Source organism: Muntiacus reevesi, chromosome 2 (assembly GCF_963930625.1).
Source record: "Muntiacus reevesi chromosome 2, mMunRee1.1, whole genome shotgun sequence".
In the NCBI taxonomy this organism is placed as follows: domain Eukaryota; kingdom Metazoa; phylum Chordata; class Mammalia; order Artiodactyla; family Cervidae; genus Muntiacus; species Muntiacus reevesi.
Genome location: NC_089250.1, coordinates 153,361,293 through 153,382,480, shown reverse-complemented (window position 1 = coordinate 153,382,480; position 21,188 = coordinate 153,361,293). Strand labels below are relative to the sequence as shown.

The window sequence follows — 21,188 nt, the reverse complement described above, 5'->3', positions numbered from 1 at the left end:
TATGTTGTACAACTGAAGCTAATATATGGTTTTATGTCAATTATACCTAAAGAAAAAAAGAAAAGGACATCTGATAATATTAACATGTTGACTGTAAATCATTATCAACCATTATTATATATTTTTAATTAACTAATTTAACCACATTTACATTTGTACATTCTATACTTCAAAAAGAGCTTACTAATTTTTAAATCAAATTCAACACAATAATGTCAGATAGATCTTAATTTGAGGGTCACCTGACCTCAAAATATATATGCTTTCAAATAAGCATGTGTTCTGGTGTTATACAAATATGTAAAGTGAGAGTTATAAATCAAAAACTGCTTCTCAATTTAATATTACTCCAAAAGGATACAAAATAAGGTATATTTCTCCTCATTCTGTTTGAAAGGACTGTATTGGCAATTTAGATTATTCTTAAGTGTTTTTCTGTCTTCAAAAACTTATTTATAAAAGCGAGATTGGCTCTCTCATGATTTTTCCTTTTTTGGGGAGGGTGCAGGGAGAAGTTGGAAGCAAGAAAGAGAAGTAAATAACGTGCATATAAAACTGAAAAATGGGTGTAGGGCATATTACTGTCACATTCTAAGCAACAAAGAGAAAACAGATTAACTGGATTTCAAAATTGAAAACTTATGTGTATAAAAGACCCTATCAAGAGAATGAAAAGGCAACCCACAGAATAAGGGGAAATATTGACAAACCACCTATCTGGGAAGGGATTAACAGCCCAAATGTATAAAGAGCTTCCATAATTCAACAGCAACCAAAAAAAAATTTTTTAAGTGGGTAAAGAACCTGAATATTTTTCCAAAGATATGCAAATGGACAATAAACACATGAAAGATGCTCAACATCACTAATCATTAAAAAATGCAAATCAATTCGATAAGATACTACTTTATACCCTTGAAGATGGCTGTGAACAAAAGCAAACAACAAAACAAAACAAATGTTGGCAAGGATATGGACAAACTGGAATCCCTGTGCTTTACCTCCAGGAGTCCCACTGCAGGTTCTCAGAGTGAAGATAAAAGCCCCCTCCTATTCTCACCTAGGCATATCATATTCAAAATCATATACAGAAAATCAAAGATAAAATTCTGAAGGGAGACTGAGGCGGGGGAAGAACTTTACCTATATAGGAACAAGGTAAACACATTGGACTTCTCTTCAGTAATAACGCAGGCAAGAAGAGAATGGAATGGAATACTTATCAAGTGTTGAGAGAAAGAAAAAAAATCACCCACCTGAAAGTTTGTATCCAATGAAATTATCCTTCAAAGTAAAGGAGAAATAAAGACCTTCTCAGATAAACAGAAATGAGGGAATTTGTCACCAATAGACCTGTCTTTCAAGAAATATTAAAATAAGTTCTTCAGAAAGAAGGAAAATGATGTAAGTCAGAAACCTAGCTCTACAAAAAGAAAGGAACAATAGAGAAGGAATAAGATAAAATAAAATCTTTTATTTTCTTACTCTTAATTGATCTAACAGATAACAGTTTGTTCAAAGTATGAAGAGCAACAATATACTGGGTAACTATAGATTAAGGGTGGATGAAATGAATGACAGCAGTGTTGTGAGGGACAGGAGGGAAGAGCTGGGAATGTTCTGTTGTAAGCCACCACACTGAGTGCTATAGTGTTATCTGAAGGTGGACTTATATTAGCTGTAAATTTATGCCACAAACTCCAGGGCAATCACAAACATACATACAAACAAAAAAAAGTAATACAAGTATAAATGATACGCTAAGGAGAGAGACAATGAACTAATACAAAATGCTCAAATAAACCCAGATAATGCAGAAAAATGATGAAAGACAAAAAAAAATAGAGAACAAGATACAGAAAACAGTTCCAAATGTGGTTGATATCAATCCAACTAAATCAATAAACACTTTAAATATGAAAGTGAATGAAACAAATAAAAGATAGAGACTATCAGAGTGGACTTAAGAAACAAGACCCTGCCCCCCCGCCCCAAAGAGTACAGTCTTTTAAAAACCTATTTTACAGACACAGGTGGATTAAGAATAAAGGGATGGAGAAATACAATGCTAATGTTAATTAAAAGAAAGCTGAAATATTTACACAGATTTCAGACAAAGCCAACTTCAAAGCAAGGAAGATTATCACAGATATAAAAAGCATTACATAATGATAAACCAAACAATTCTCTAATAAAAGCCTTCAAGTGTAAGCAGCTGTTTATCTCCTCCACATATTGTGTAGTACCTAGTACACAGCACCATGTTAACTGAAAGAATAAATGATAACTGGGGAAAATAAAATTTGGATGCTAATACTCGTCATGCCAGAAGTAACAAATGTTTTCTGTATTTGCCACAACTTTTCTAATAATACTCAAAGTTGTTCCAACTCCTATGAAAGTAACTCTCACTACTTTAAAGGAAGATGCATAAATTCAAGTATATAAGAGTCCCAGCATGTAAATAAAGCAAGTTGAGAGGAGACTATGGCTAACTATAGCCTATATGAAACAGATATGATTCAACTCAGCTCAATTACTGCTATATTACAGGACTCCTAAAACTCAATACTGAAATATTTTAGACCAGATAATTCTTTGCTGTAGAAAGGTGTCCCATGCATAAGCAGCATCCCTGGTCTTTTTAGCCAAAAGATGCCAAGAGCAACTCCCCACCAAGTCATGACAATCATCCAGACATTAACAAATGTCCTTTGTTGTTTAACATTGCCAAAACTGTCCCTGATTATCACTGCAATGCTGGGATGAGAAAGCTCAAATACTGTCCAATCCTTACACTTTTGGGGAAAAAACCTGGATATTTATATTTTGATATAAAATCTAGTGTTCAAATACTAACAACTAATTTTTAGGTTAAAGTGTTATCAAACATAACTGTGGGCTTATTTATTTTTTTCAGTGTTCAGGATGCCAGTTTGATACCCATGAACACAGAAACAGATGAATTACAGTATCTTAGGACAGGAACTTACATATGACTACCTAACATTAAACTAAAAAATAAGTGTTTTTAAAATGCAAAATTACTTTGATTCAAATTAAATCTTTTATGTAAATCACCATCCATATGATAACTGAATTATTTTGAGCATGTATTCTCTCCAGAAAATCATCCTCTAACAATACAACACTCTGCAACATCAGGAAATCATGTTAACACTGATACATTAAGAAGAGTGTCATCGACTAATGCTTCTTTCTCACAATCTAGTAATTAGGGTTTTGAAAATGCTTAAAACTCAGGAAATGTGATTTAATTTCTTAACAGCATCAGCACACAAAAATAACCTGATTTTTAAGTTTGATCTGTTAGTCCATGAACTACAATAAACTCATGAGTATATTATATATATTGCTGAGTTAAATTTGAAACTTATTTTTAGATTTTCCACAAAACCCATGTATACATTTTAAAAGACACGACAAACATTTTCTCTTAGGAACTTTGAATTTTCTTCAGTCCAATGAAAAAGATATAAAAAACTTCAGGGACATTTATAATTAATAAAAGATAGCTTCCAGGAAAATCTAAAATATTTTCAAAACAAATCCAAAATGTCCTATTAAATGTACAAAACCTTTTTAATGTGGAGAGAAAAGAAGTTTAAGATCTCTCTTCTTTAGCAACACTCATAACTGCTCAAGTTTTTTTCTTCATAATCAAAATAGTCAGAAACATCTGACAATTCTGAATATATGATAAATTTTGTGCTAGGATAAGAGCCTGCGTTACAATTCAAAAAAGACAGGATATTAAATATTGAAGGAGTTCATAAAATACTTTCACACTTTTTATTATTTCTATACTTGGACCAGTTATCTAGTACTTTTAAACATTTATCTCACTATATATGATCCAAATATTACTTTAAAAATATAAGTTCATCTCATACGGTTCTAAAGAACAATAATCAATGTCTTAACAGTGACTTGTCTCTGGCTAGGTTTAAGAGTGGTTTCTCTTTTCTACTTTATATATTTGTATTTTGTGATTTTTCCATGTTTTTGTACATTTTTTAATCTAAAGAGGAAAACGGGGGGGGGGGGGGGACAGATTCAAGACATAAATAAACATGAGCAGTCTCTCCTACACTGTACATGAAGAGCAGTTTTCAACCAATAAAAAGAAGTTTCCTGGATGTGGAGCAGACGTACCTTTTAGTGAAAATGAATGCACCATGTTATCATATTGATGACACAGCCATTAATAGGAAGCATTTTATGACTCACATTCCATACTTACTAAGCAATTTTTTAAAGTTTGACTTCCTACAGAGAGAACACAGAATTCATTGATCCATCCTACAAAGGTTTATTAAGCACCTACTGTGTGCTAGACACTATTCTAGGGATTGAAAATACAATAAGGAAAAAGAGGGACAAGGAAGGAAAAAAGTTTGCTGCCCTCAGGGAACTTGTACTTTAATAAGGAAAAATAAACAATATATAACCAAGGTGAGACTTTAAGGAGAAAAGGAAAGATATACCCATATGAATGCAGAGTTTCAAAGAATAGCAAGGAGAGATAAGAAAGTATTCCTCAGCAATCAATGCAAAGAAATAGAGGAAAACAATAGAATGGGAAAGACTAGATATCTCTTCAAGAAAATTAGAGATACCAAGGGGACATTTCATGCAAAAATGGGTTCAATAAAGAACAGAAATAGTATGGACCTAACAGAAGCAGAAGATATTAAGAAGAGGTGGCAGGAATACACAAAAGAATGGTACAAAAAAGATCTTCACAACCCAGATAATCAGGATGGTGGGATCACTCACACTCAGCTAGAGCCAGACATCCTGGAATGAGATGTCAAGTGGGCCTTAGAAGGCACCACTATGAACAAAGCTAGTGGAGGTGATGGAATTCCAGTAGGGCTATTTCAAATCCTGAAAGATGATGCTGTGAAAGTGCTGCACTCAAAATGCCAGCAAATGTGGAAAACTCAGCAGTGGCCACAGGGCTGGAAAAGGTCAGTTTTCATTCCAGTCCCAAAGAAAGGCAATCCCAAAGAATGCTCAAACTACCACACAATTGCACTCATCTCACATGCTAGTAAAGTAATGCTCAAAATTCTCCAAGCCAGGCTTCAGCAATACGTGAACCGTGAACTTCCAGATGTTCAAGCTGGTTTTAGAAGAGGCAGAGGAATCAGAGATCAAATTGCCAACATCCACTGGATCATCGAAAAAGCAAGAGAGTTCCAGAAAAACATCTATTTCTGCTTTATTGACTATGCCAAAGCCTTTGACTATGTGGATCACAATAAAGTGTGGAAAAGTCTGAAAGAGATGGGAATACCAGACCACCTGACCTGCCTCTTGAGAAACCTGTATGCAGGTCAGGAAGCAAGTTAGAACTGGACATGGAACAACAGACTGGTTCCAAATAGGAAAACGAGTACATCAAGGCTGTGTACTGTCACCCTGCTTATTTAACTTATATGCAGAGTACATCATGAGAAATGCTGGACTGGATGAAGCACAAGCTGGAATCAAGATTGCTGGGAGAAATATCAATAACCTCAGATATGCAGATGACACCACCCTTATGGCAGAAAGTGAAGAACTAAAGAGTCTCTTGATGAAAGTGAAAGAGGAGAGTGAAAAAGTTGGTTTAAAGCTCAAGATTCAGAAAACTAAGATCATGGCATCTGGTCCCATCACTTCATGGCAAATAGATGGGGAAACAGTAGAAACAGTGGCTGACTTTATTTTTCTGGGCTCTAAAATCACTGCAGATGGTGATTGCAGCCATGAAATGAAAAGACACTTACTCTTTGGAAGTTATGACCAATCTAGACAGCATATTAAAAAGCAGAGACATTACTTTGCCAACAAAGGTCCATCTAGTCAAGGCTATGATTTTTCCAGTGGTCATGTATGGATGTGAGAGTTGGATTATAAAAAAGCTGAGCACCGAAGAACTGATCTTTTGAACTGTGGTGTTGGAGAAGACTCTTGAGAGTCTCTTGGATTGCAAGGAGATCCAACCAGTCCTTCCTAAAGATTAGTCCTGGGTGTTCACTGGAAGGACTGATGTTGAAGCTGAAACACCAACACTTTGGCCACCTGATGCGAAGAGCTGATTCATTTGAAAAGACCCTGATGCTGGGAAAGGTTGAGGGCAGGAGGAGAAGGTGACGACAAGTTGAGATGGTTGGATGGCATCACCAACTCAATGGACATGGGTTTGAGTAAACTCCGGGAGCTGGTAATGGTCAGGGAGGCCTGGCGTGCTACAATTCATGGGGTTGCAAAGAGTCGGACATGACTGAGTGACTGAACTGAAATGAGATGTATAAAAGCTATAAAAGAAAAGAAAGCAAGGTAAAAGAGTGTGATGGTGGGAAGGAGAGATTAGAGATATTGATAATAAGTAGAAAAGGTAACAGAGAAGGCAATGGCAAGCCACTCCAGTAGCCTTGCCTGGAGAATCCCATGGACGGAGCAGCCTGGTGGGCTGCAGTCCACGGGGTCGCTACAAGTCGGACACGACTGAGCGACTTAACTTTCACTTTTCACTTTCATGCACTGGAGAAGGAAATGGCAACCCACTCCAGTGTTCTTGCCTGCGGAATCCCAGGGACGGCGGAGCCTGGTGGGCTGCCGTCTATGGGGTCGCAGATTCGGACACGACTGAAGCGACTTAGCAGCAGCAGCAGCAGCAGAAGAGGAAAATAACCCCAATGGAGTAGCATTTGAATATACACACCTGAATGATGGAAGAGGAAAGAAACAATGGAAATATCTGGGAGAAGCTGAGTGAACAGCAAATACAAAGACCCTGAGGCAAGAAAGTAGTTCAAAACACAACAGGAAGCCAATGTGGCTGGAATGATAAGTAATGAAGAAAGTGACAGATGAAATAGCCCGGAGTCAGATTTATTTAGTCTTGTGGGCTTCAACTTTGACTAAGGAAATAGTGGTGAGGGTACTACATAGGGTTTTGTTTGTTAGAGCAGTTTCAGGTTTACAGAAAAACTGCAAATTAAGTACAAAGGTCTTATATACCACCCTCCCCACAGTTTCCACATCCAACATTGTGCATTACAGTTGATGAACATTTATAGATTATCATTATTAACTAAAAGTCCATGTTTTACACTGACATCCATCCACTCTTTGTGTTGTCCAGTTCTGTAGATTTTGGTAAATGCATAATAGCATAATAGCATGTACCCATGATTACAGTATCATATATAAGTTTTACTGATCTAAAAATCTTCAGTGCTTCACTACTCATTGATCTGACTCTCCTACTAGGGCCCCTAGCAAGCACTGATCTTGTATTTTTGCTTTTTCCAGAATGTTGTATAGTTAGAATCACACAATACACAGCTTTTCCAGATTAATTTCTTTAATTTAGAAATATGCATTTCTTTTTTTTACCACTGAACAATATTCCATTGTATGGGTATACTACTTTATTATTCACTCATTTATTGAAGGATATCTTTGTTACTTCCAATTTTTAGCAATTATGAATAGACCTGCTAAAAGTATTTTGTGTACAGTTTTTTCCATGGACAAAAGTTAACTCATTTGGGTAAAGAGAAGCATGACTGACAGACTGTATGATAAGACTGTGTTCAGCTTCGCAAGAAACTGCCACTGTCGTCCAAAGTGTCTGTACCAATCTGTATTCAACAGTAATAAATGAAGTTTGCACAAGTATTTGGTATTGTCCAGCCAAAAACAACAGAATAAATAAAACTGTGGTATATCCACCCTATGGAATATTATACAGTCGTGAAAATTAATAACCTCTAACTACATATACCAATATGATAGCTCAGTGAAGAACTGTAAACCTGTTTCTGTTGTTGTTGTTCAGTCGCTCAGTTGTGTCCGACTCTTCGTGACCCCATGGACTAGAGCACGCAGGCTTCCCTGTCCTTCACTATCTCCCAGAGTTTGTTCACACTGTCCATTGAGTACATGATGCCGTTCAACCATCTCATCCTCTCTCACTGCTTCTGCTCCTGTCCTCGATCTTTCCCAGCATCAGGGCTTTTACCAATGAGTTGGCTCATCACATCAGATGGTCAAAATATTGGAGCTTCAGTTCAGCATCAGTCCTTCCAATGAATATTCAGGGTTGATTTCCTTTAAGACTGACAGGCTGATCTTGCAGTCCAAGAGACTCTCAAAAATCTTCTCCAGCATCACAATTTGAAAGCATTGATTCTTCGGTACTCAGCCTTCTTTATGGTCCAGCTCTCACATTCATACATGACTACTGGCAAAACCATAGTTTTGACTCAGTTCAGTCGTGTCCGACTCTTTGCGACCCCATGGACTGAAGCACGCCAGGCTTCCCTGTCCATCACCAACTCCCGGAGCTTGCTCAAACTCATATCCATTGAGTCAGTGATGCCATCCAACCATCTCATCCTCTGCTGTCCCCTTCTGCTGCTGCCCTCAGTCTTTCCCAGGATCAGGGTCTTTTCCAGTAAGTCAGTTCTTCCATCAGATGGCCAGAGTATTGGAGCTTCAGCTTCAGTATCAGTCCTTCCAATGAATATTCAGGATTGATTTCCTTTAGGATTGACTGGCTTGATCTCCGTGCAGTCCAAGGGACTCTCAAGAGTCTTCTCCAACACCACAGTTCAAAACCATCAATTCTCCAGCACTCAGCTTTCTATATGGTCCAACTCTCACATCCGTACATGACTACTAGAAAAACCATAGCGTTGAAAATACAGACCTTTGTTGGGTAGTGTCTCTGCTTTTTAACACGCTGTCTAGGTTGGTCATAGCTTTTCTTCCAAGAAGCAAGCGTCTTTTTTAATTTCATGGCTGCAGTCACCATCTGCAGTGATTTTGAAGCCCCAAAATATAAAGTCTCACTGTTTCCATTGTTTCCCTATCTATTTGCCATGAAGTGATGGGACCGGCTGCCATGATCTTAATTTTTTGAATGGTGAGTTTTAAGGCAGCTTCTACACTCTCCTCTTTCACTTTCATCAAGAGGCTCTTTAGTTTCTCTTCACTTACTGGCATAAGGGTGGTGTCATCTGCATATCTGAGGTTATTGATATTTCTCCCAGCAATCCTGATTCCAGCTAGCCTGGCATTTCACATGATGTACTCTGCATATAAGTTAAATAAGCAGGGTGACAATATACAGCCTTGATGTACTCCTTTCCCAATTTGGAACCAGTCCATTGTTCCATGTCCAGTTCTAACTGTTGCTTCTTGATCTGCATACACATTATTCAGAAGGCAGGTAGGTGGTCTGGTATTCCCATCTCTTTGAGAATTTTCCACAGTTTGTTGTGATCCACATAGTTAAAGACTTTAGTGTAGTCAATGAAGCAGAAGTAGATGTTTTTCTGTAATTCTTTTGCTTTTTCTATGATCCAGGAGATGTTGGTAATTTGATCTCTGATTCCTCTTCCTTTTCTAAACCCAGCTTGAATATCTGGAAGTTCTCAGTTTACCTACTGCTAAAGCCTAGCATGGAGAATTTTGAGCATTATAGTGTGTGAGAGGAGTGCAACTGTGTGGTAGTTTGAGCATTCTTTGGTACTGCCTTTCTTTGGGATTGGAATGAAAACACTCCTTTTCCAGTTCTGTGGCCACTGCTGAGTTTTCCACATTTGCTGGCATATTGAGTGCAGCATTTTAACAGCATCATCTTTCAGGATCTGAAATAGCTCAACTGTCAATCACCTCCACTAGTTTTGTTCATAGTGATGCTTCCTAAGGCTCTCTTGACTTCACACTCCAGGCTTTAGGTGAGTGATCACACAATTACAGTTACTGGGGTCATGAAGATCTTTTATGTATAGTTCTTCTGTGTATTCTTGCCACCTCTTAATATCTTCTGCTTCTGTTAGGTCCATACTGTTTCTTTCCTTTATTGTGCCATCTTTGCATGAAATGTTCCCTTGGTATCTCTGATTTTTCCTGATGAGATCTCTAGACTTTCCCATTCTATTGTTTTCCTCTATTTCTTTGCACCGTTCACTTAAGAAGGCTTTCTTATCTTTCCTTGCTATTCTTCGGAACTCTGCATTCAGATGGGTATATCTTTGGATATATATATATATATATATATATATATATATATATATATATATATATCTTCCTCTTCACTTGCCTTTTGCTTCTCTTCCTTTCTCAGCTATTTGTAAGGCCTCCTCAGACAACCATTTTGCCTTTTTGCATTTCCTCTTCTCGTGTATGGTTTTGATCACTGCGTCCTATACTATGTCACAAACCTCCGTCCATAGTTCTTCAAGCATTCTGTCAAATCTAATCCCTTGAATCTATTTGTCACTTCCACTGTATAATCATAAGGGATTTGATTTACGTCATACCTGAATGGCCTGGTGGTTCTCCCTACTTTCTTCAGTTTAAGTCTGTTTTTTGCAAGGAGTTCATGGTCTGAGCCACAGTCAGCTCCCGGTCTTTTTCGTGCTGACTATATGGAGCTTCTCCATCTTCAGCAGCAAAGAATATAATCCATTTGATTTTGGTATTGACCATCTGGTGATATCCATGTGTAGAGTCATCTCTTGTGTTGTTGGTAAAGGATGTTTGCTATGACCAGTGTGTTCTCTTTGCAAAACTCTATTGGCCTTTGCCCTGCTTCATTTTGTACTCCAAAGCCAAACTTGCCTGTGACTCCAGGTATCTCTTGACTTCCTGACTTCCTACTTTTGCATTCCAGTCCCCAATGATGAAAAGGACATCTTTTTTTTGGGTTTCAGTTCTAGAAGGTCTTATAGGTCTTCACAGAACCATTCAAATTCACGTTCTTCAGCATAGTTGTTGGGGCACAGACTTGGATTACTATGATATTGAATGGTTTGCCTTGGAAACAAACAGAGATCATTCTGTCATCTTTGAGACTGCACCCAAGTACTGCATTTGGGATTCTTGCTGACTGTAAGAGCTACTCCACTTCTTGTAAGGGATTCTTGCCCACAGTAGTAAATACAATGATGTGAATTATATTCGTCCATTCCAGTCCATTTTAGTTCACTGATTCCTAAAATGTCTGTGTTCACTCTTGCCATCTCCTGTTTGACCACTTCCAATTTACCGTGATTCATGGACCTAACATTCCAGGTTCCTGTGCAATATTGCTCTTTACAGCATCGGACTTTACTTCCATCACCAGCCACATCCACAACTGGGTTTTGTTTTCACTTTGGCTCAGCCTCTTCATTTTTTCTGGAGCTATTTCTCCACTCTTCTCCAGTAGCAGTATCCCAGAGGCAGAAAGCAGTGGGACACATGGTCCCTCATTTCCAGAATTTAGACAGTTAAAATATTCATCAAACAGGCAATTTTTGGAGGAAAAAGGTTTTCCCGCCCTTCTCGAGACTGCAAGTATTGATAATCAAAATGCTTAAATGAGAAATTCCTGAGCATTACTGAGAAAATTAAAATTTGTGAAGTTTAGCAACAAAGAAACATTACTATACAAATACGTGAATACACTACAAGCCTAAAACACAACAGAAAATAAACTATTACTACAAGAGCATTAAGTCAGTCAATTAGATAAGATTCTTGTGTGCACACTCTCTTTACCAGACATAATACTAGACACTAAAGGCAGAAAGACACTACAATACACTAAATGCTTGTTCTCATGAAATTAAAAATTAGTAGGAGACTACATGTGATTTGAGGAAGGCTACAGATGGTCCTGTTTATGAAATTTCAACATTAAAGAGTCTTTCTTTTGGATCTTCAAGACCAACGGAAGACACAAGTCAAGATGAGAAAGGAGACCTGGAACCTTCAATACCAAACTAAGGAATCTGGATCTTTTTGATCAGGTAATAAAACAAAATTTAAAGCTTCTGAATAATGCATGATAATCAGAATACTATTCTAAAAAGACTATTTACTCATAGATTTGAAAGGATGGATAGATTAGGAAGCATAGTCTATTAGGAAACTACTGTAACTAGCTCACATGAAATAATATGAGGGCCTACACAAATCAATAGTAGTAGAATGAACAGGAGGGCCATCTCCCACTAGGAGAGCTATTAAGAGACAGAAAAAGCAATACAAATGCAGTAAGACAAGTAATTCTCAAATTACATACGGTAAAACCCATATACAAATTGTTGGAAATCAAAAATAAAGAAAAATATTAAAACTATAGAGAAAAAAAGACTCTACAAACACAAAAATATAGCTGTAACAGCAAAACTCTTGTCAGAAACTAGGCAAGCCAAGAAAAAAATCTAACAAACAAAAACATAGGGAAAGGAGAGCTACCTTAAAAATAATGAATAAAAAAGAAAAGATGCCAAACTAGAATTTTATAACAGGAAAAATAACCATTAAAAATGAAAACAAAATAAAGGCTTTCAGACAAACAGAAGCATAAAAAATTCAATCTGAGTAGACCTGGGCTACAGTATACATTAAAAGAAGTTCTTTGGGCAAAAAGAAAAAAAAAAAAAAAATACCAAATAGAGATTCAGATCTAACACAAAAAAATGAAAAATACTAGAGGGAATAAATACATGGCCAAGTATCAAATTTTTTTGGCATTTTTAGTCTCTTTAAAAGATAACAAAAAAGGATGATGACACATCAAAAGGCACAGGAAGCAACTAACATAGAGTTCACAATAACCAAAGCTGGAATAATCTGAGCAACAAAACAGTAAAGAATAATATTGGATTGAAACCCACAGAATAAATGAGTCCAGACTGATATAATTAACTGAATAAATAAATGGGGTAGAAAGGACAGCTTTTCCTTATAGAAGAATTTCAATTAATAAATACAAAAGAAACAAGGGAAATTTTTTAAAATCATCATTCAGTTCAGTTCAATTCAGTCACTCACTCATGTCTGACTCTTTGCAACCCCATGAACCGCAGCACACCAGGCCTCCCTGTCCATCACCAACTCCCAGAGTTTACAGAATATAGTAATAATTGCTTCAGGGAAGATCTACCAGTGAAAGTTAAAATTTATAAACAAAAGGTGAAAGAGAAACAAGATATTGGCATAGTCTAAAATTGGTACTTCCCAAGGTAGTTATTAATTTAAAAGAAAAAATTATTTAAACTTCAAAGTGGAGCAGCATAGCAGAAACCACCATAACCAAGTGGTCTAGGTCAAAATTACCAGTAATGAGACATATCAACATCATGTATTTCTTGATATGATTCAATGGGAAAGGTACACAATCACTTCTGTGGTATTCTTGCCAAAATCTCATAACTTTAAACTAGTTATGACAAAATATACAAACAAAAAATGAGTTATATGAAGTATCCCAGCTGTATACTTCAAATGTATCCAGTATCAAGTTATGGATATGTACTGTAAATGCTAGACCAGTTAAGAAGGCATGAAATGAGAGGGAAAGGAAAAGTAACGAATGGCACAAAAAGAATACAGCCAGCGAGCTGACAGATTTAAACCAACTAGATTGATAATTATATTAAACACAACGGTCTAAACTCTTCAATTAAGGCAAAAACTGCGAGACAGGATAGAACAAAGACCTAGCCATATGCTGCCTACAAGAAACCATTTTAAATATATATAAAGACAAAAAGTTAAAAGGCAGGAAGGGATATGGCTATATCAATATCAAATAAAAACAGCATTCAGAAAAAGAGATACTACTAGAAATATTACCAGCAATAAAGAAAAATGTTTCAAAATGCATAAATTGTTCTTTAGAAAAAAGAATCTATAGCATATAAACAACTAATAAAGTTTCAAAGTACAAGAAGCAAACAATAATAGCACTAATGGGAGAAAAAAATTCTACTATTATATAGTTGGGTATTTCAATACTCATTTCTTACTAATTGAAGAAAAAAGTAGACAGAATATTGATGAGGCTATGGAAGAAATGAATAACATCATCCATCTAACCCTGCTCCAAAATAACAGCAAAATGCATCTTCTTTTCAACTACACACAGAACACTTACCAAGACAGACTATATTTTATAAATCAATAACAAAAAATAGGGAAGTCCCCACTGGTCCTAGTGGTTAGGACTCTATATTTTCATTGCTGAGGGCACAAGTTAGATCCCTGTTCAGGGAACTAAGATCCCACAAGCTGCATGGTATAGCCAGAAATTTAAATGGAAATGTCTCTGAAATACTTGAAAACTGAACAATGCACTGCTAAATAATCCATGGGTTAGAGAATAATAAGAGATATTTGGAAAATATTTTGAACTAAATAATAAGGAAAATACAACATATCAAAATTTACATGATGCTGCTAAAACAGTACTTGGAGGGGAGGGTCACAGCTATCAACACTTATATAATGAAAGAAAGAAAGGAATGAAATCAATCTAACAATTTAAGACAAAGGACATATTAAAGCTACAGTAATAGGAAACAAGATAATTAAGTGTAGAAAACAAAACAAAGACCAATAAAAGCAATATCAGGCATGAATGAGAGACAAAATATTTCAAACTTCAAAAATATAATAAGGAACTAAATGAACTTTATGCCAAAAAATTCAACAAATCAAAAGACAAATGCTCTGACACATTCAAAACTACCAAAACTCAACTAAGAAGAAACACAAAACCCGAATAACTTTCCATTAACTTGCCATCTAAAACCTTTCTACAAAGAAAACCGTCCCAAATTGTAAGACTCTTAAATTCTTCTAAACATTTCAAAGAAGTAAAAGTTAGTCGCTCAGTTATGTCTGACCCTTTGCAACTCCATGGCCTACAGCCTGCCAGGTTCCTCTGTCCATGGGATTCTCCAGGCACGAATACTGGAGTGGGTAGCCATTTCCTTCTCCAGGGGATCTTTCCAACCCAAGGATTAAACCTGGGTCTCCTGCATTGCAGATGGATTCTTTACCATCTGAATCATTTGAAAACATAATACTAATTCTACACAAACTCCTCCAGAACATAAAAGAGTAACTCCTTCCAACTCATTCCACAATATGAAGCCAGAGTTGCCCTGATAGCAAACCATTACAAAAAAGAGAAAGGGAAAAAAGGAAATTACAGATCAATATCCATGGGGAGTACAGATGCAAAAATCTTAGTAAATTAAATCTAGCAACATACAAAAAGACCCTATTAAAATGTATCTAACAGGCACTCAAATGTTGGTAAATAAATAATTTAGGTTTATTTCGTAAGTTGTGGCTTACCCTATATTATCATTTGACTCATATTAAGGACACGACTGAACTGAAGGACATTTACATTTTTAAATTAACTCTTGTTCCTGAACTTACAAGGTCATTTTTCAAGCATTCAGAGCAATAAAAATCAAATCAAATCTTACTAAAATACATTTGCAAAACAACACAATTAACAAGAGCTGGAAATTTTTATTACACAAGCTTGAACAGATTTAGGGACTTACATCAGAAAACACACTATTTTATTTGTATAAATTTGTCTTATGGCTTAATTCTCCCTTTCACTCTAAAGAAAACTTTAGTAATTCTTCTAAGCAAGTCCTTCTGTAACTAAGCAACATAGACAACACGGTCTGTATTCTTTGAATGGCTAGCATGCTATCATTAGAGCACAAAGATTGCCCTCTTCCCTACACCACAGCAGAGTGGGAAGTCAAATGTATCCTCTGGCTCAATCAGATCCTTCTAAGATGGTTCAAGTGCTGTTTTTTCCCCTCTGTTCTCTTATTTCCTCCTTTAGCAATAATAACAACGTTTCCAGGTTTCTGTTGTTTAGTGAAACACCTGACAATTTGACAACAGTCAACTAAGTTAACAGTTCATTTCTAGGTCTGTAAGGTTTCTTGCTGATTTCCAATGAAAAAAGTTATTTATTAACAACTATGAATTCCCTTTCCTGATTTCTCTTGCCTGACAAACTAAGTTACTCATTAGCACTTGTACAAAACAGTCAAATGAGATCATTAAATAATGTTACCTTAACCATGAAAGCAATTGCAGCACCCCTGACAGTGCTGAGAGAATTTCAAGAATTTTAGGAACTAAGGGTTACAATTTGAGTTAATATTAAAAATTGGGCAATAGTGGTGGGTTTCATTAAATTCACCTCAAGCCACAGTTATTCCAGTATTGGTCGCTCAGTCATGTCCGACTCTTTGCAACCCTGCAGACTGAAACCCGCCAGGTTCCTCTGTCCATGAAATTCTCCAGGCAAGAATACTGGAAGGGATAACCATTCCCTTCTGCAGGGTATCTTCCCAACCCAGGGATCAAAAATGAGTCTCCCGCATTGCAGGCAGACTATCATCTGAGCCACCAGGGAAGCCCTTCAACATTTATTGAAAGCCTACTGCTTATTATCTACAAAAATTTACAGAAAATTACATAAGAGGGAATTAAATAAAATCTCTAAGGTCTCTTCAATTAAAAAAAAAAAACAGATTCTTAGTAATTTTTATATATTATACACATATATACATTTATTATATATTACTTGACATAAAATATAACTGCAGTACTATAGTAAAAACAGTAGAAAACTGACTTTGTTTTCATTAAGTGTTAATGAGTCATATGGGTTAAAAAATTGCTATTCCTAATTTCTCATATATCTGAATGCTGTGAGAGTTTTTTAAATGGGTAAAAATGATCTGGGTTCTCAAAAAGCATGTATAACATAGCAGATGATTCTCTAAGACAATTTACCCATCCAAAATTGTGTACAATATAAATGATCTAGCACTTCACTGAACAGAAAATATAGGATGAATAGTTTTTTTTAAAAAAAAGATTCCCTCTAACTTAGCTATTTTATAAAGAATAATGAACAGGAGGAAACGTTAAAGAGAAGAAAATTTAAAACTAGCCTTTAATTCACTGAAGGAAAAGTTCTAGAAATACTGAATGAATGTCTAGTGCATGCTTAGTCACATCCAACTCTCTGTGACCCTTTGGACTGTGGCCCACCAGGCTCCTCTTATCAATGGGATTTTTCAGACAAGAATACTGAAATGGGTTGCCATTTCCTTCTCCAAGGGATATTCCCGACCCAGGGATCCAACCCAGGTCTCCTGCATTGCAGGCAGATTCTTTACCCACTGAGCCATCAGGGAAGTCCTACAGTATTATTAGTAAGAGACAAAGATGGAGTTTATTTCTGGTTTCAAAGAGTAATCATTTCCTTTCTAGAAGAATAAAACCCTTTAAAACTTCATTGTTCAGAATTTCCTGAACTAAAGTGACTGATTATTCAAAATGAAAACCTGATAACCTTTACTCTAATTTACTGAGGCAAAAAAAAAAAAAATTTACAAAAGCACATCTCTAACATGAAACTCAAAGGAACCATGCAAGGAAAAGGACGGAGAAAGAGAGTGGTTATTTATTGTTTTCCCTCTGAAAAGATGACTTCTTGAGTGTCCTGGTGTTCAGTGAGGAGTCTTTTTCAAGATTAAAAAATGGGAAAAGGAGATGTGGGCAGAAGAATGATATACTGATCCAAAAGAGAAAGCAATGCCTAAGGTTTCCATCTATCTATTTAACACAAGAAGTTAGTACATTTACTTTATCTGTCCATGCCTTATCATACAAAAGGAAAAAAGTAAATTCAGTATCACCAAATGAGTTTTCCTGGCTACTTTCTAATATATTATGATCTTCATATGTCTTTCAGTATTCTTTCACTGTTTTACACCAGTATTCACCCATGTGAATATGCATCATTGGTATCAAATCACATGGCATTAACAAAGATACCATTAATATTTAAACAGGTATTCAGTTTTTAATATAATTTCCCTATAAATGCAACAGAGCTGCTAAATTTCAAATATGCTATGTAAACTAAATACCACTAGGCTATGTTTCACAAATTTCAAATTTCTCACACTTATTAAATATACTGAACAAACTGGATGGTATGATTCAAGGTTTTTATACTCATAAAAACAACAGAGAAGAATAAGCACCATATATATATATACATATATATACATATACATATATATATAAAATAATGAAGATCTAAACATCTAAAAATGGAAGTTTAACAAATGGTAATTAGTATATATAATGAACTGTAAATTCTCTTGTTATGAGTTTCAACAGTAAGTCAAATTACATTAAAGATGCAGAACTCTTCAAAATGTCAAATTCCATTTTATTTGATCTTGGTGCATGAGTCTTTTTTATAAGCATTCTTAAAAGAGCTCAGGATTTGCAGGGAGCTGGGGAGGGCTGTAATTTAAAAAGCAGTAAAGCAAGATCTGCATCACAGAAAACAACCATTTCTGTCTTTCCTTTATAACAAAAGATAGCTTTCAAAAATTAAAAACAAATCAATAATCATATAACTATAAATAAAAAACACGAGATACCACACTTCACACTCATGGAATGGCTACATTAAAATAGCTAACACAAGAGTGTTGAGGATATAGAGGAATTGGAACCCTCATACACTGCTGATGGAAATGTAAGATGGTGCAGTAACTTAAGAAAATAGTCTAGTACTTCCTCAAAAGATTAAACATAGAGTTACCATATGACTCAGTAATTCCTCTTCTAGGTATACACCCAAGAGAAATGAAAACAAATGTCTACACAAAAACTTGTACACAAATTTTCATAGTAATCTTATTTCTAACAGTCAAAAGGTGAAAACAACTCAAAGGTTCAACAACTGATGAGTAGATTAATAAAATGTGGTATAATATACAATGGAATATTATTCAGCAATAAAAAGGAACAATATATTGATAGATGCTACAATCTGGATGAATTTTGAAAATATTTTGCTATGTGAAAGAAGCCACTCACCAAAGACTATATATCTTATTATTCCAATTATTAGAACTGAAGAATTCCATGGACAGAGGAGCCTGGCAGGCTACAGTCCACAGGATCACAAAGAATTGGACATGACTGAAGCAACTAGCATGCACACACCACAACAGGCAAATCTACAGAAACAGAAAGTAGATTAATGCTTGAACAGGACTAAGGGGTTGGAAGAAAACAGGGCTGGGGTGGGGTGATTGCCAAAGAGTACAGAGTTTCTCTCTGGAGTGATGAAAATGTCTTATAATTGTCTGTGATAGTGAACAACTTTGTGAATATGCTAAAATACCACTGAATTGTATTCTTCAAATGTATTAATGCTATGTGAATTATATCTGAATTAAGTCATTAATCTGTCAACGTGTCAGCAAATTTGGAAAACTCAGCAGTGGCCACAGGATTGGAGAAGGTCAGCTTTCATTCCAATCCAAAAGAAGGGCAATGCCAAAGAATGTTCAAACCACCATACAATTGCACTCATTTCACATGCTAGTAAGGTTATGCTCAAAATCCTTCAAGCTAAGCTTCTGCAGTACATGAACTGAGAACTTCCAGATGTACAAGCAGGATTTAGAAAAGGCAGAGGAACCAGAGATCAAATTGCCAACATCCGTTGGATCACAGAAAAAACAAGGAATTCCAGAAAAGCATCCACTTCTGCTTCACAGACTTAAGCTTTCACTGTGTGGATCACAACTATAAAAAATTCTTAAAGACATGCGAATACCAGACCACCATATATGTCTCCTGAGAAACCTATATGAAAGTCAAGAAGCAACAGAACCAGAGATGGAACTATGGACTGGTCCAAATTGGGAAAGGAGTGTGTCAAGGCTGTATATTGTCACTCTGCTTATTTAACTTATATGCAATGAGTATATCATGGGAAATGCTTGGATGTATCCCAAGCTGGAATCAAGACTGCCAGGAGAAATATCAACCACCTCAGAATATGCAGATGATACCACTCTAATGGCAGAAAGCAAAGAGTTACCAAAGAGCCTCTTGAGGGTGAAAGAGGAGTGAAAAGGCTGCCTTCAAACTCAACATTCAATAAAACTCTACATTCAGAAAACTAAGATCATGGCATCTGGTTCCAACACTTCATGGCAAATAGAAGGGGAAAAAGTGGAAAGCAGTGACAGATTTTATTGGGCTACAAAATCACTGCAGATGGTGACTGCAGCCACAAAATTAAAAGATGCTTGCTCCTTGGCAGGAAAACTATGACAAAGCTAGACAGCACATTAAAAGCAGAGACATCACTTTGCCGACAAAGATCCATATAATCAACGGTATGATTTTTCCAGTAGTCATGTATGGATGTGAGCACTGGACCATAAAGAAGGCTAAGCACTGAAGAACTAATGCTTTCCAACTGGGGTGCTGGAGAAGATTCCTGAGTCCGTTGGACTGCAAGAGGATCAAACCAGTCAATCCTAAAGGAAATCAACCCTGAATATTCATTGGAAGGACTGATGCTGAAGCTGAAGCTTTGGCCACCTGACGTGAAGAGCTGACTCAATTGGGAAAGACCCTGATACTGGGAGGGACTGAGGGCAGGAGAAGAAGGGCACAACAGAGGATGAGGTGGTTGTATGGCATCACCAACTCAATGGACATAACTCTAGGAGAGAGTGAAGGACAGGGAAGCCTGGTGTGCTGCAGTCCATGAGGTTGCAAAGTCAGACACGACTGAGCTACTCAGCAGGTATCCACTCTTCTAGACACTGGAAGCAGTATAGTGAGACCTAGAGTCAAACTGTGACTTTGCCAACTTCTTACCTATATGACCTTTAGTAAATTATCTAATCTCACTAAATTTTCAGTTCCTTTTTCAGTACAATAAGAGAAAAGTACTTATTTCATTGGATTACTATTAGAATTTAATGAGATAACAGATATAAAGTTACATGTAAAAAATAGTGTATACGACATACTGTGCTCAAACAACAGCTATTCTTATTATTACAATTATTTTATTTTTATTAGATCTTTATTTTCTTGTTCCCATAAGGAAATACATAATGCAGACGTCTACAAGGTTTGTCCCAAATCCATGCATCTAAGTTAAACCTTATTAATTTTAATTCCTTCAAAAATATTATTTTATTTTTTAAAGCAGTTTACTTTCTATCTGATGCCCTTCCTGGAATATAAATGACATTTATGAAGTTACTATTTTTATAGACACAGAAATTTAAAAACGCAAAATTCAATGTCACTAATGGTTGGGGGTACTCATTAAAAAACAAATTCAGTGGTTATTTTTTAAATTGCAAATTTAGAAATAAAGGTCCAAAGAGCAGGCAGCCACAAAAATCAACATTCTAATTAAATAAAATTTGCCAATTTAAAAAAATACATTACTTTATAGTAAAAATGTTTTATCCATATGCTTAAAACCAAAG

At 36.0% G+C, this 21,188-nt stretch overlaps 1 protein-coding gene across 3 annotated transcripts in view; it reads right to left on the bottom strand.

Annotated features, from left to right (window-relative positions):
• SHOC2 (SHOC2 leucine rich repeat scaffold protein) overlaps positions 1-21,188 on the bottom strand; it is an 81,188-nt gene that overhangs the window by 28,187 nt on the left and 31,813 nt on the right. The window lies entirely within an intron of this gene.